The sequence below is a fragment of the Equus asinus genome, chromosome 17 (assembly GCF_041296235.1).
Source record: "Equus asinus isolate D_3611 breed Donkey chromosome 17, EquAss-T2T_v2, whole genome shotgun sequence".
NCBI classification, from domain to species: Eukaryota; Metazoa; Chordata; class Mammalia; order Perissodactyla; family Equidae; genus Equus; species Equus asinus.
Genome location: NC_091806.1, coordinates 28,676,210 through 28,691,860, shown reverse-complemented (window position 1 = coordinate 28,691,860; position 15,651 = coordinate 28,676,210). Strand labels below are relative to the sequence as shown.

At 35.2% G+C, this 15,651-nt stretch overlaps 1 pseudogene; it reads right to left on the bottom strand.

Annotated features, from left to right (window-relative positions):
* Positions 1 to 11,069: 11,069 nt before the first annotated feature.
* Positions 11,070 to 12,026, bottom strand: LOC139040462 (olfactory receptor 8U8-like; annotated as a pseudogene).
* Positions 12,027 to 15,651: the final 3,625 nt, after the last annotated feature.

Here is a 15,651-nt window from a genome sequence, read left to right as displayed (position 1 = left end):
GTGTCTTCAGTGTTTCTGGATAAAGAGAGAAGAATGAGGCTCTGCTTAATTAAATTAAATTTAAATCTTAATATCCTGAAAAACAATTTTATTGTTAATATGAACATGCTAATATTAAAATTATTTGGAGTCTGGGGATTGGACAAAGAACAAAAGAAGATATTTTGTGGGAAAGGCTTACATCCCTTGCCCAAATAAATTGCATTTATGAAGTTAAGAATTGTATGAGGATTCAGTCCATATTGTCTCTCTGATCAAAACTCTTGTGCATTATATAAAATTTCACATTAGTTTTCAAAACTTCAAAACTATTGTTTCTGTTGAAAAAAATCTTAACATTAGTAACATAAAGGAAAATGAATCTTCTGCAGTAACATCACTCTGACAGACCGGTCATCGAGCCTGTGTGATACAAAATAATACTGACAGTTATTGAAGGCTCTGTCTATTCAGCACTTATTATTTACTACAGAGAGGTCACCATAGGTTGCTACACAATCTTTATGGTTGCATTAATAAGACACACACTGGGAATGGGTAACTTTATGAAAGGCATGATGACATGCTTTATAGGTGTTTACTTCTTTACTTACATGCCCATCTTACCGATGACAGAGAGAATTCTGAGAGGTTAAGCACCTGTATTAAGCCCAGACAGCTAGTCTGCAGTACAGCTGTTATTCAAACTTGTGTTTTTCTGATGCAGGAGCTCACCCACTGTTATGTTCTCAATATACCCAATATATTTCATTGTCGCATGCCTAAATTTTTCCAACCATTTCTTGACACAGTGTTTCACAACATCTTTATATGTAAAAAATCAATTTACCTGATCAAATCCAATGAATACCTCCAAATTTTAAAACATTTTGTTTAATTTAAATAAAAATGATATCCAATTTCTAATAGATTTAAACCAATTTGCATGGCTCTTACACTTAAAAACATATAGATTTGGTCTATTTTTGTGTTACTTTTTTCTTTACTGTATTATTTTCAATGGAATGTCTTCATATGTTTTACATAACGTTTTGAACTCTTGTTCATAATTGGAATGTGACTATCAATAAAAGGTTTAATTTAGGACAAGATAACATCTATAGAAATATAGTTTATTGTTAATAAATCCCATAATGTCATCTGCCATATTTCTCTCTTTATTTTTCCATTCAAAAAATTAAAAACAATTTTGAGAAAACATAAATTGCTTTCTACACACTAGACTTTAGAGGGCATAAATATTGCACAGATAACTCATATTCTCTGTCTTTTTAATGATTAGTGACTGTTATATGGCACAACTCTTTCTCAGGTCACGTCAAAAAGTTTTGATTTTATTGCTATTTTTATTCTTTTCCTTTAATTTAAGATGTTTATTGAGCAACAACTCTGTGGAAAGTTTATTCTCTATGTTTTATATTCCATCTTGGGACCCTAATGCAGAGATAGATTTTCAGTATCTAATGATAGCAATAAAGGCGGGGAGGAAAACATAGACCTAGAAAACTTCATTCTAATTTATTCTAACTTATATACGAAGAAATTAAAGTCCATTGTGAGAAAAAAAATTAAATATGGAAGATAAAAGTATGCATTTGTTTATAGAGCTACTCGGAGTAACATCCTTTTCTTGACTAGTGGCTTTAAGACATTTTTGGCCATGACCTACTGAAAGAAATATGTGTATCAGATGTCATAAAGCACATGCACATATCTAAAAAGACAGTCTCACGTCTGTATATGTGAATGCACAGATCCAGAAGGATTAACAGAATGCACTAATATTTTCTCTAAAAATCAATTTCATTAAAAAATTCAGGCTACAATATTCTAAAGCACATTCACCATCTAATAATATTTCCTTAGGGTAGTTTAGCTCCCCCCACACAAAGCTACCTTTCACAGCCACCAGCTCAGAAATGCAAATATATTCTGCTTACCTACAACTACTTCCTAACAGAAATATTGCTTGCTCCTACAGCATTTCTTTTATTCCTTTTCTGAAATAAAGTGTCACTTTTTTCTTGCACTTAGTACTTGCACCAAACATTTTTATTCTACACTTCTGTTATGAGGAAATATGTCTATATTAATATGTGTACCTATGTGTATGTAAATGTATGTATGTGTATATATACATATGCATAAATATACACAGAGATACATGTTTGATTATCAAGTATCTGCTAACATATAATCAAAACCAGAGGGAAATTGATTATCTTTGGAGAAATCCATATTATTTCCTTTTGTCCCTCTAGAAATTTCAGCACACCACTAAGCTTTCAGTTTGTTGTTATATGCCATCAAGTCAGCTCTGACTCCTAGGGACGCAAAGACAAGGATTTTCACAACGTCCTGTCTTCAACGACCCTACTCAGCTTCTGTAGACTCATGCCTGTGGCTTTGTTTATGGAGTCAATCCATCTTATATTTGGTCTTCCCCTTTCCCTCCTGCCTTCTACTTTTCCCAGCATTGTTGTCTTCTCCAAAGAATCCTCTCTTCTCATGATGCGCCCAAAGTAGGACAGCCTCAGTTTTCTCATTTTGCTTGTAGTGATAGTTCAGGCTTACTTTGCTCTAGCATACACTTGTTCATCCTTCTAGTAGGCCGGGACATCTTTAGAGCTCTCCTCCAACACCATATTTCAAATGAATCAATTTTTTCCTGTCAGCCTGATTCACTGTCCAGCTTTTGCACCCATACATAGTAATTGGGAATACGGGGGTGTGGACAATCTGGGCCTGAATCTCTAATGTTACCTCCTTACATTTGATGATCTTTCCTAATTCTCTTACTGATGCCCTTCCAAATCTCAGTCTACTCTTGATTTATCGACTACAGTCTACATGTAAGTTATTACTGAACAAAGGTAGACAAAATCTTCAACAATTCAATGTCTTCATTGTCTACGTTGAAGTTATATAGGTCGTCTGTAGTCAGGATTCAGAAGGTCCTCAGAAAATGCCTGCTGAGTTGGACTGAATTTTCTATCGTAACTGTGTATATCAATAAGCTTTCTTTCCATCATCAGTTATAGTCTTACACAATGCTTGGCCCATGTATTTAGATTCTTTTATCCTAATGCTACATTAAAACCTTTACTTCAGGGCCTGCCCGGTGGCGCAGTGGTTAAGTTTACACGTTCTGCTTTGGAGGCCCAGGGTTCACTGGTTCAGATCCTGCATGCAGGCCTATTTACCCTTTGTCAGGCCATGCTTTAGCAGGTGTCCCACATATAAAGTACAGGAAGATAGGCATGGATGTTAGCTCAGGGATAAACTTCCTCAAAAAAAAAAGAAAGTAAAAATACAACAAACAAACAATTTTATGTAATCATGATGATAATGATCTTTCACATTAAAAGGCAGTGTGCTATAGCATTAAAAGAATATGAGACTAGAATTTAAATCATGGCAATGCCATATATTAGTAATAGTGTCCCTTAGTCAAATTATTCAAACTTTTTTGGCTTGTGTGCTGAAATATAAAACATAGGCAATCTCCTTCTTAAAGAGTAAATGTAAAATTTCCATGTGCATTCACTCATTCTATTACATCTGTTAGAAAGAAAAAGCACTGGAGTTTCTAGCACATTTAGCATTTCTGCGATGAACAATTTATTTTCTAATGACAGATAACTATTCCTAATGTAGCCCCTTCTAGATGCTTGGTAATGGGGCATCAAAGATTAATTTTTGGAGTAATATTTGATACTTATTTCCCTTGCCCATGTAAACGCTGCTTACATCAGATATATTGAGGGGCGTATTGATGACTTGATTTTAATGTGCTCACCTCTCATCCTGGGTAAAATGTCTAGCTTTCACAAAAATGGGAAAGGAAGTTTTCACATAGGTTACAATCTAGTCACTTAAGCGCCTGACATTTCCAAATGGTCTGCTAGAGTCTTCTTGGAGCATATAATAGAATCTATCTTATAGTCTATAATTGAGTCTGTAATTTTATTTTATTAAATAAAATTATTTATTTTATTAAATAAAATTAGGGAAATGCCACATAAAATGTTTTATTCCAGAATCAATTGTATTCTATTCTACCTCATTTTTAAAATACTCATTTGGATCTCAAGTTTTAATTACAGTCTATAAACCTACCTGGGTAGAGGGTGTTCCTATTTCTTCTCCAAGTGGGTTTGGGCAACCACATACAGCAGGGTTTTTCAGTGACTCTATCCCATGGGATCTGTCCTAGGGATATGATGCAAGTAAGATCATCAGAAAAATTACAGTCCACACCCCATAGGAATCTAAAGGCAGCCTGGAGATCAATTAACTATCAATTAACTATTCTCTGCTTTTGCAGAACCAGACATCTACAGCTCTTTCTTTAGTATGACATTATTTCCCCATAGTTCTCTAATTTAATTATTTATTTGTTTAGAGGAAGATTAACCCTGAGTAACATCTGCCACCAATCCTCCTCTTTATGCTGAGGAACAGGTCCTGAGCTAACACCCATTCCCACCTTCCTCTACTTTATATGTGGGGCACCTGCCAAAGCATGGCTTGACAAGCAGTGCTTAGGTCTGCACCCGGGATCCAAACTTTTGAACCCTGGGCCATGAAAGTGGAAAAGAACGTGCAAACTTAACCACTGTACCACCAGGCTGGCCCCCTAAATTTCCCTAATTTTTGAAGTGCTATTATTTATTTATTATTGCTTTAATTATTCATAGTGGTAGTGTTATTGTTGCTTAGTGACAGGAGTTTTACTTATCTTTGAAAGAAAAATAAGAATTGCCTTGTGAGCTTTCTTCCAACATGTCTTTCAAAGAACTGAATATCTAATACTCCCAAGAACGTATTCCTGAACATTTTAATACATAATGCTCTCTCTTTGTCTTACTCTTTGAAATGCTCATGAAGTATTTGTTTCCTCTTCCAGGTTGTCTCTAGCTTTTACTACTTAATTTCCTTGGTTACTTCGTCTAAGGAGCATTCTTCTAGCCAATCTGTGGTCATAGCAAGGGTGTGCAGGAAGGACATGTTTTTAATAGTTATTAGTGAGCAATGCATCTGCTATGGACTAAATTGTAACCCCTCACTTCCACCTGCCACCCCAAAATTCATATGTTGAAGTCCTAACCCCCAATGTGATGGTATTTGGAGTTGGAGCCTTTGGAAATTAGGGTTAGATGAGATCATGAGGATGTGGCCCTCCTGATGGAATTAGTGCCCTTATAAGAAAAAACATCAGACCTCAATCTCTCTCTCTCTCTTTCCCCACACACATCCTAAAAAAGAAGATATCATGTGAACACGTAATGAGATAGTGGCTGCCTAGAAGCCAAGAAGAGGACTCTCACCAGAAGCTAAATTTCCAGAACCTTGATCTTGGACTTTCCAGCCTCCAGAACTGTTAAAAAATAAATTTCTGTTGTTTAAACTACCCAGTTTTTGGATTTCGTTATGCTAGTTTAAGATGACAAAGACAGCATCTCCATGGAAATGAAATAATCCTCTAAACTACAAAAGGCTTTTTTGGTAGGGGAGAGGAAAGAAATTATGGAATTATTTCCTTTTTTGCAATATACTGCCTTTTCTGTTGTCTTCTCAGTGATTTAGGGAGACCAGCATTTAAATAAGGGTGAAACAGATTTCCCTGAGATATCTTCCAGAGGTTTCAAATAGACAGGAGGTGAAAAACACAACTGAGCTTATACACAGTGACCTTAAAATATATAAGTAAGTAACGCATTTGGTATAAATCCTGGGATCCAAAGCAAGGAGAAGCTTACATCCCCTGGAACACTGAATTGGATGATAGATAAGCAAAGGATGTGAATATGGCTTGTGGGAAAATAGGGTGGACTGTCGGTGTCACAATCCAATGTACACATCAGGATAGATGCGGAGAGGGCTGATGGCCACTCTGAGTTTATTATAACCAGCGTTTCAATATATACATAGCTTACAGCTGTTAAACATACACGGCTGTTCTGAACAATGTAATTAGCAAATGCCAAGAATTCTTAGTGATTTCTCAAGGCACCCTCCCTCGGCCTCTGTTTTGATATTATCATGTTATTGCTGTGCTCCTGTATTTTTATCTTGGAGCATGCAAGGCCTCCTAGGCAATGGCCCCTCCTGCTCCCAATATCATGTCTCCATCTGTGCCCCCAGGCGACCACACCTGGCTTAGGTTGCCCCGCCTTGGAGGTCTTTCCAGTCATTGGCTAACCAGCCTTCTCACCTATGGGTCACAGTTTGTTGGCAAGCCTTTTCCAGTGATTATTAACCCTTCCTGTGTCAGGGGTGTCTACAGTGGACTTGTCTGTTTCATATACTAGCTTTGAATATACTATTTGCCACATAGTTTCCAATGAAATAAATTTCAAATTATAACTCTAGGTTTCAGTATAATGAAGGAGGAGAGTCAGTATCTAACATGGTTTACAAATAATGCATTAACACACCTGGTTCATTGAAGAGGAAAAGGCAGCAATCCCTTAGTGATAAGAGCCTGATATGATCACATTGTGTCACAGTTAATCAGAATATATGTATAAACATGAACTATGTTTGAAATAATGAAGTTATTTTATAAATAGGCAGTACTTGATTTTGTTTTAAGTTTGCAAACATACTTAATACAGATGGTAAAATGTTTTATCCTTGTTTATGTCTTGCTGTAAAATGCCATGATTTGGTACTCGGTATTGAGATATTGGAATAATAACTAAGAAGAAATATTCTATGTAAATTAATGCATGTAAATGAATTATACTGAATTCAAATAACAATGAAAAGAAGTTATTAAACACAATTTATTAGGATTGTGTTTTTATAATGGTTTTTTCAACATTAGTTTTATATAAGTTATTCCAGCCTCTTCTCAATGAATGTTTTATCTTTCCATTTCTTAATCTTTATGGAAAATAGTTCTGCAGGGATGATCAAAGTTTGGGGGACAGGGGAGTATTTGATTAGGAGACACATAGGGCAACTTTGAGGGTGAAGTAACTGTTCCACATGTTACTGAGGTGGTAGTTACTTGACTTTATGCATTTTCCATAAAGGCATAGAATTGTACATCACAAAGAGTAAATTTTATATGTAATGAAAAATTAACCAGATTGTTGGCAAATGTCAGGAAGAGATGCATACTATGATAAATGTATGTAACTGTATCTAAATGCATGATATAGCCACACTGAAGGATTAATTCACCTAACTAACTTTGGACAATGGTGTTCTGATCAGAAAATGTAAAATTATAAACAAAAGGAACTGTACACAAACTCTGTATCCTCGTTTGTAGATTTGTTTCTCTTGGTGGTGTTAGCTAACAATTGTGAAATTGTTGTACATGTATATTTGAGCTGAACAAATAATTAAATTTTTTTATGTGGAAGGATCCAGGTTACTCACTGTTGGAGAGGGACTTTACAGAGTAGCATGAAATTAAGTCTACAGTGAAGCTTGTGGTACTGGATTAGAGTGGATGCTATCAGAATGAACTCACGTTTAGCTTAACATACACACAGTGCTCTCTCCAATCCTCCCCTGGAAAATGTTCCTCAACATTGTGTTTTTCACTTGTGTAGAGTGAGTTTGGGAGTTTCTTTTTGCTTTTTCTCCCATTCTCACTTGAAAACCCAGGAGAACTTAAAAGAATGTTTCATGGCATCTCCAATGAGAAAGTATCATCGGGCTACTTCTATTTCACATTCCTTCCTGAGTTATTACTAAAGAGTGATCTGTGAGAACTTGGGGGTTCAGCCTCTACAAATAAAGTAAATATGTTAATATAGTTATTTAGAAAATTCTTCACATTGTGGAATAAATTATAACAAATTGTGATCAATTTTGGGAATGGAAACCCTGGATCTCCAAGCATTTCATTAAAATTATCTTCATTTCAATAACATAAGAAATAAAATTTTAAATCAGACTTACACTACAATTTCATGTTTTCTCTAGCAGCATTATTAAAGAAAAATTCTACTTCTTAACATTTGGAAAAGAATAAACACATTTCAAGACATTCAGATCTCAAATTTTCCAAAGGACAGCATTTCCTTTTCAGTGTTAGATTTTACAAACTGTAGGATGTTAGAACCCCTAGTGGACCTTAGAGTCTCATGAGGGCTACTGCAGTTAATACAATTATTCACAATTGGCGAGCCAAGTAGACATGATTGTCATAAGGAATGAAGGGGCTTCGAGCACAGGTCTGGAATAGTACTGGTGAGAGAGACATCCACTGGCAAAGCAGTGCTCCTGGGATGCCTATGAGAAAGTGAAAATCAGAGAATTAGTGGGCTTCAGGGAGTAGTAGATTGCGTTTAGTCCCACAATTTTCAGACAGTGTTTTGAATAGTAATATGATTCTGTGAAGATGACTCAAGTGTTGCTGAGCGACCTGAAGGAAGAAGTCTGGAAAATATGTTAAGAAGAACAATTGGGCAAAGTTTTGTGCATGCCACCTCATTCTACAAGAGTAGCTGTAGTTATTATTGTTGCTATTATTAGTAGTAATAATATTAAGAATTCACTTGTGAGCAAAATAATTCTGTAAAAGAAAAAACTTAAAACCATATACTTAGCACAATTTCATCATTTTACCAATGAGAAAACTCACACCCAAAGAGGGAAGTAATGAATTTCCAAAGGTAATTCAGCCAGTCATTCTATCAGGAGTCAGGTTCATGTCTCCTGACATCCACATCTATACATTTGTCTTCCTTCACCCAGGAGAAAAAGCACACAGAATTTTGTGGTAAGGACCAAACTAAGCCTGACTATATACCCTAAATAATTCTTCAGACTTTTAATTTACTAAAGTTTTGTTTTTTAAACTTCTAAGTCCATTTTGTGACAGAAAGAATTGCTGGAAGTACTCCAGTAAGACTCAACAGACTGAGAAAGATTGGTGAATGTCAAACAATTTTAATCTTTCAAAAATACATTTATTTTAGGGGCTGGCCCCGTGGCCGAGTGGTTAAGTCTGTGGGCTCCGCTGCAGGTGGCGCAGTGTTTCGTTGGTTCGAATCCTGGGCACGGACATGGCACTGCTCATCAAACCACGCTGAGGCAGCGTCCCACATGCTACAACTAGAAGGACCCACAACGAAGAATATACAACTATGTACTGGGGGGCTTTGGGGAGAAAAAGGAAAAAATAAAATCTTTAAAAAAAACCCATTTATTTTAAAATCACATTGTTTTCTGTCAAATTATGCAAATAATGTGGAGTATAGAAATTATAATACCTTCTTAACTTAAGTTTCCATAAAAGAAACATTAAGTCAATGATTTGGATAAATGGGATTTATTAGGAATTGTTCCTCAACAGTCATTTGATTGAGCGAGAAGTGGAACCTGGAAAAAGGTAAGCCAAGCAAGGGTGTAGTATCAAAGTTTCATGATATTAACTTGGGTTAAATCCCATGGAAGAGTTTTGGAGACTGACAGATCAAACCCCAGAAATATTCTAATAAGTAGGTGAAGGCGTTTGAGTATTTATACTCCTGTGCACATATCAGTCATTGAGTAAGGGCTGTCCCATGTCGGGTGTAAATTCTCAGTAACTTCTGGCACACATGGCATGGAGAAAATAGCTTCAGGAAGGCTGATACTGTTCTCCATCAAAGAGATGTGCGCACTGGCTCTTGAAAGGGAAAACACACCAGGATCTGTCTATAAATATGGTCAAGGGATCATATGAAGTAATAATAATCAAAGTACAACCCTGGACAAGCAGCATCAAGATAACTTGGAAACGTGCCAAAAATGAAAATTCTTTGGCTCAATGTTAGACCTACTGATATAGAAACTCTGGAGGCTTAACCAAGAAATCTGTTTTAACAAGCCCTCTGGATGACACTAATGCATGTTTGAGTTTGGAAGAAACATTGGCAGTACCCATTGAAAATACTATCTTGCTAAAGAACTACTACAGAGATTATAGTGACTTAAATCCTAACTAACAACTGCCTTAAAATTGGTACATCTTTTTAAATTAAATATCCCTTATTTGCTGCCCACCTTGGTGGGGTAGGTATAAGTTTGATATCAGAGGGTTGAGGGAGCTCAGCTGCCTGGCATTAACTCAAAAGAATTTTGAGCTGCCTGGCTCAATCTGAGATGGTTCTATTAAAGTCTGAAAAAATAGACTTTAAGACAAGAAATGCTACTAGGAACAAAGAGGGCTATTTAATAATCATAACAGGAAAAAATGTCAGTAAATTTATCAATTACAAATTCACGTAAAACTGACAAGGGCACCTCAAAGTTTATGAAATAAAAACTTACAGATAAGAAACATAAAAGCCTAATTCAACTGGGTTTTAATGTCACTCAGAAATTGATAGAATGAAGAAAGAGAAAACCAGCAAGGCTAGAGAAAACTTGAGCAACACTATTCACCAGCTTATTATAGAGTTATATGAAACCTATGATTGTTTAGGAAACAATTATTTAGGGTAAGTTTTCTCAGCTTTGAAACTATTACTATTTTGGATTGATAATTTTTTGTGTGAGGGAATTTCCTATGCACTGTAGGTTATGTAGCAGCATCTCCAGCCTCAACCCCCTAGATAGAAATAGTATTCCTTTATGATATCTTGTAATGTTGAAAATCAATAACATTTCCAGACATTGCAAAATGCGCCCTGGAGGGAAAATCACTCCCAGTTGAAATCACTGGTTTATAGTTGTCTTTTAGCATTTAATTTGGAATATATTATTAAAACACTCTTAAAAATATACTACTAAAGCACTCATAATTCTAAAACGGTCATTCACGGTATCTTTACTTTTGTCTCTGCGTTGCCCGTTCCTAGTTATGTAGCTATCAGATGAGATAATAGATTTTTTAAATATATTTTTTATTTTGAGAGATAACACAATGTAACTTATGATACTTTCTATATATAAATTATAATTCTAAGTCAAACTTCCTTACAAAGATTCAGAGAATGGTTTAATTTTACAGATAACAAAACTTTATTGACCACCAAATAAGATCAAGCCACTCTACTAGTTTTATTAATAGAAGAAAAATCAGATCATGAAGGAAAGTCCACTTTTATTTATTCAAATCATTTTTTAAATTTCATGAACACAAAAGCCTGGTTCTTACTGGTGATGACTTTTCAGGGCGTCTTTCACATCCTTATCCTTAAGACTGTAGATCAAGAGGTTCAACATGGGAATGATAACTGCAGAGAAGACAGACGTCATCTTATCTGTGTTGAGAGAATGGTCTGAGCTTGGCTGTATGTACATAAATATTATGGCACTGTGGAATACGGTGACTGCCAGCATTTGGGAGTTACATGTGGAGAAGGCTTTGCATCTTCCCTCAGCTAAGTGCATCCTCAGGATGGCAGAAATAATAAACATGTAGAAGACACAGATCATCAGAACATAAGAAATGAATATGATACCAGCACAGAGCAAAACCTATAGGTGTTTGGAGTGAGTGTCTAAGCAAGTTAGCCTCAAGAGAGGAGAGTCATCACAATAGAAATGATTGATGATGTTAGAAAGGAAATAGGAGAAGTGAAAGGTGAGGATGGTATGAAACAGTGCCATCAGGAAGCTATAGCAATAAGGGATAGCTACAAGCTGAATGCAGGTTCCTGGGGACATTGTGACCATGTAATGGAGAGGGTTACAAATGACCATGTATTAGTCATAGGACATGGAATCCAGGAGTAAGCACTCAGATAACATGTAGGTGAGGAAAGAGCCTCACTGAGCAGCACAAGCATTGAAAGAGATTACATTTTGTTTCTACAAGAAATTCCCAAGCATTATGTGTGTAATGGCAGAAATGAAAGAGAAATCTACAAAAGCAAGTTGCTTAGAAAGAAGTACATTGGTGTGTTGAGTCTTGTAACAGTTCTAATGACTAGGATCAAACCTGGATTGCCTACTACTGAGAAGAGGTAGATGGATAGGAATACCACAAACAGGGGCATCTTCAATTCCTTTTGAATCATGAGGCCCACGAGAATAAATTTATTTATGGAGGTGCAATTTGTCTGAGTCATATCTCTTCAAGGCATCTGCATAAGGAAGTAGAGAAAAGTGTTAAGTTCAAGTTGCCATTCCTATAAGTGGTGTTTTTACACTTTAATATCTTGTAAAGAAGTTTTTTTTGCTAACATAGAGATCATTAGCATACTGAGATTCTGGGAGTAGGAGGGAGAACAGAAAGAGGTATATGTGGAAAAGGCATATTTCTCTACTCTGAAATCCACTGAAAATACAAAGATGGGAACTATGGAACAGTCCACATTGCCTTGGTTTCTGTTCAAATGTCTTGTGCATTAAGCTAATTAAAACTGTAATTTGAGTTGTTAAAATGTTTAAGCTATTGCTTTTACTGAAAAGATGTTAACATTAACAACTTAAAAGAAAACAGAGCTTCTGCAGTGGCATCACTTTGACAGATCTGTCATTGTACCTGTACAGACATAACTCCACATTGCCCCAAAGGTAGCAGAAATATAGTTTTGGGGTGTATTTTCTATTTTACCTTAATAATTTATCACATAACGGTCACTATAGGTTGCAAAACGATCTTCATAGTTATGTTAATAACGCAAATACTGAAAATAGGTGAGTATGGAAGGTAGAATCAGGTGTTTATTTACCTCATTTAATCTCACTAAAGCTCTATGTAAAAGCCATATTATTTGTTGGCTTTACAGATGAAGAATAGGAGATTGAAACAGAAACATCCAAAACAAAATCAGATGGCTGATGAGTGCAATTAGTTGGATTTCAAATCCATGTGTTTCTGAGTCAAGAGTCCACACTTCATCATTATGTTCTCAATATAGAATATCTTATTTATTCTGTGGTTAGAAACTTAAATTATTTCCTGATTTTGCTTGCTAAAATATCTCACATTTTATCTCTGGAACATGAAGTTACATGATCAAAGAGAATGATCCTCATATATATATATATTTTTAAAGATTTTATTTTTTTCCTTTTTCTCCCCAAAGCCCCCCGGTACATAGTTGTATATTTTTCGTTGTGGGTCCTTCTAGTTGTGGCATGTGAGACGCTGCCTCAGCGTGGTCTGACGAGTAGTGCCATGTCCGCGCCCAGGATTCGAACCAACGAAACACTGGGCCGCCTGCAGCGGAGCGCGCGAACTTAACCACTCGGCCACGGGGCCAGCCCCATCCTCATATAATTTTTATAATATGTTGTCATTTATAATAAAATTGATATTTTCTTTCCAAGATATTTGGAAATAAAAGCCAGTTTGTAAGTCTCTTTCAATATTTTACCTTTTATTAAAAAAAATAGATTTGAATTTTATTGTGTGTATTAATTTTTGTTTTTCTTCTTTAAGTTGGATATCTTGCTATTTATTCTTATTCATTTTCATTGTTTTTAATAATTCAATTATTGAATATTAAAACTAAATTTATTTTAGGAAAGTGTAAAAATTGTAGAACTAGGTTCTTCTTATTAATGTCAAATGTCATGTTTCCCGTCTACTCCTTTTCCTTTTCTTTGTCTCTGTCTCACATTTATACTTGAAAAATGAAAACAAAGGTTTATTAGGTAAATCATGCAAATTACTTTATAGAGTCAGGAAAGTACACCGAGAATAAATATACAAATAAAATAATAGTCTGTGTTTCTTCAAATTTTCTTCAGAATTTACTAATAGCTCTTTTGTACTTACAACTATTGTTTACTTTATTGAATATGCATTTAGTTATTTTCTGTTTGTTTCAATCAATATGCTTGAAACTTTCTTTGCTTTAAATTTTTCCATATTGGTTTTGATAATGCTTACCAAGAGAAATTTTCTCATAACATTCCCTTTCTCAAATTCTTCTAGTTACAGGATCTCCTCTCATGTGTTCCCTTTGTATCCAGTACTTAACTCCATCAGATTACTGTAACTCATCATTCTGAACCTGCTTGATTGCTATCTTCCTCTCTTTAGACTGTAAGTAAGCTTATTGATGGCTGAACGCTGACCTTTATTTATCATCACCTCAATACTCCGAAAGACCTTTAAAACACTTTATTTTACAAAATGTACTCCAAACTTTTTAATTCTAGTTCATTGTGTTATACTCTACTTACATTTTAAAATTCTTATCTTGAGGTACTATAGCAATGTTAACAGACATCAATGAGTCAAAGTCCATTTTGAAATATACTCTTGTAATCTACCCAGGTAGAGGGTGCTCTTATTTATCCTCATAATGAGTCTGATTAGCAGCTGATTGCATGGTTTTGTCAGTGTCTCTGTCCCAAAGGACTTACCTCAAAGCATGACGTAAGTAAGATTATGAGAAAAATTACAGTTTGTGCTCAGTTTAGATCCTAAGGTAGGCTGAAAATATTGATTTGATTCCCTGTTTTTGAAGAACATATCTGTAGCTCTGCCCTTAGCATATTATTGGTCTAAGGTTCTCCTAACTCTTCAAATATTATCATTAGTTTATTTTTTAAAAATACTTCTGTTGTTGTAGATTCTTAGTGTCAGTTTTTGTATTTGGCTTTTAAAGGCAGGTAGGAATTACATTTTTAAAATTCTTACAAATAGCTTTCTGTGAAAGGTGCATTCAATTCCTTAAAGTACCTACTCCCCAACACTGTATGTACTGTATGTATGGTAAAATCTCTGGGCATTAGCTTACATCCTAGTCACTCTGAACCAGATGATGAATAAGAAATACATCATCAATTTAGTGTGTGGAGAAAGAAGGGTGGACTTGTGTTTTTATACTGATGATGAATTTAAAATTTTTCTTTAGTTTCAAATTAAATAAATTTTTAACTATAACACTGTGTTGCAATATAATGAAGGGGGGATGGAATCTTAGATTTCTTTTTTATGGTGTATGAACAGGACACTGACAGAAAGAGAAAATATAGCAAAAGCTTGGAAATCACAACCTGGCTACATTGTGTAAATGGCGATCAAAACAGGAAGTTAAATATGTTTGAGCTACATTTTTTCAATATTAATTAATTATTCTATGAATATACAATGTCTCTCTTTTTTTTCCAACTGAGAAACACATCTGGTACACTTGGCTAGATGTCCCATCTCTGCTTTTGTTTGTTATAAAATGCCATGACTTGTGGTTTGGTATTGCAATGCATGTTCATTGTGTATGTACAGTACAATGCTTTTTAAACAACAAGCAAAACAGTCTTTAGGAGCACGGGTATTGTCCCTGGACAAGCCATTCGACACTAAATGTAATTAAGAGGAAACCCTTACTGATGAATTAGAAATATTGAGTCCCTTTGATTTCCCAATTCTTTTTCTGTTTCTTTATATAAAAATACCATATCAGGTTAAAAATTTAAATAAAGCATAACTGATAGAGGACATTTTATAGAGGGCCATGGAAAACTAAAAATACATTTTATATGCGAGTTCAGGAACTTTATACAGTGAGTCCTGCATATATTTCATCTGATGGTTTTGTGCAGTGTAAATTCATAGATTTCTATTCAGAGATGTAACAACCACTGCAAGCATCCAAATGTAATGCATGGCTTAGTTCATCCTGCAACATCCATTTCCTCGCTCTCATGTCTCATCACTAACAAGATTTATAGGTCATAGCATTGGTGAATAAACATGTAGTAAGGACCATGCCCAGTAAACACAGCTTGGCTGCT